Source organism: Eurosta solidaginis, chromosome 1, assembly GCF_040869045.1.
Source record: "Eurosta solidaginis isolate ZX-2024a chromosome 1, ASM4086904v1, whole genome shotgun sequence".
NCBI lineage: Eukaryota > Metazoa > Arthropoda > Insecta > Diptera > Tephritidae > Eurosta > Eurosta solidaginis.
Genome location: NC_090319.1, coordinates 337,342,536 through 337,343,847, shown reverse-complemented (window position 1 = coordinate 337,343,847; position 1,312 = coordinate 337,342,536). Strand labels below are relative to the sequence as shown.

The 1,312-nt window shown below is 35.3% G+C and overlaps 1 pseudogene; it reads left to right on the top strand.

Moving 5' to 3' along the window:
* The first annotated feature begins 554 nt into the window (after nt 1–554).
* Nucleotides 555–1,073, top strand: LOC137240972 (glutathione S-transferase 1-1-like; annotated as a pseudogene).
* The last annotated feature ends 239 nt before the right edge of the window (nt 1,074–1,312 follow it).

Below are 1,312 nucleotides of genomic sequence, written 5' to 3'. Positions count from 1 at the left end.
TCGGGACTGTTTTGTAATCATTTTGATACCATTTTGGGATTTTCTCTGGCACTATTCTGTTCGGAGCTATTGGGGGATTGTTTTGTTATCATTTTGGGACTTTTTCGGAACAGTTTCCGGATTGTTCACAAGATTATTTCAGGACTAATCATTTCGGCGTTTATGATCGGTATAGTTTTTGTAACTATTTCATAATAAATTTTTAACAAAGAAACGAAGTTTGCTGAGAGTGGGTGCTCCGCATAACAACAACTTTTTTAATTATTCAAGTGGTAGCTGTTCAGTTTGAGTAAAATCAAACTATTTGATTAGATTATTTTAATTAAAATTTAATTTTAATGATTATTCTGTTGTTAGTTGACAATCAAGTATAGATTAATAGCCATGTTCGTTTACTTGGTTAATCAATTCAATTTAATCCTGATAGATTTATTCAGGGAATATGCTCAAAATATATCTCAGTAACTACAATAATTTCTTACAGGCCTTCAGAAATAAACATAAAATTATAAGCATTTTTAATTTAATTTTTTTTTTTTTAATACGTTTGCTAAATGGATCTTTATTATGCTGGATCTTCGCCTCCATGCCGTTCAGTATTGCTTACCGCAAGATAACTTGGCATCGAATTGAATGTAAAAATCATAGAAATGAGTTATACCCGTAAGCCCGAGTTTTTGAACCTTAATCCGCATCACACCATTCCCACTTTGGTGGATAACGGTTTCTCATTGTGGGAATCACGCGCCATTCAAATATATTTGGTCCAAAAGTATGGCTAGGATGACTCATTATTTCCTAAATGCCCAAAAAAAAACAAGCAATCGTTAATCAGCGTTTATACTTCGACATGGGAACCCTATATACGGCCATTGCAGACTACTATTACCATATATTATTTGCAAAGCCAGCTGCTTGTAAAAGAAAAGTACAAAAAATTGGAAACGGCTGTCGAGCTCTCGAATACGTTCTTGGAAGACACCAACTATGTAGCTGGTGAACAGTTTACCGTGACTGATCTTTCGATATTGTCCTCAATATCTGCATTGGATGTATCGGGCTTCGTGCGGTAATGTTTCCAAATAGTACGAAGGTTGTAAAAATTTACCAGGTTGGAAAGTGAACTGGGACGGTTGCATGGAGTTTAAACTGTGACGCATTCACATGGAATAAACCCCCTATTCTATTATGGTCGCTCACAATTGAAACCGCTGGTTTCAGTGCAGGAGTTCTAACAAACTTTTGAATGTATCTGCTAAACTTCAGGAGTGGATTCGGTAATTCTTTACTTTAGCTCACAACAGCTAAAACT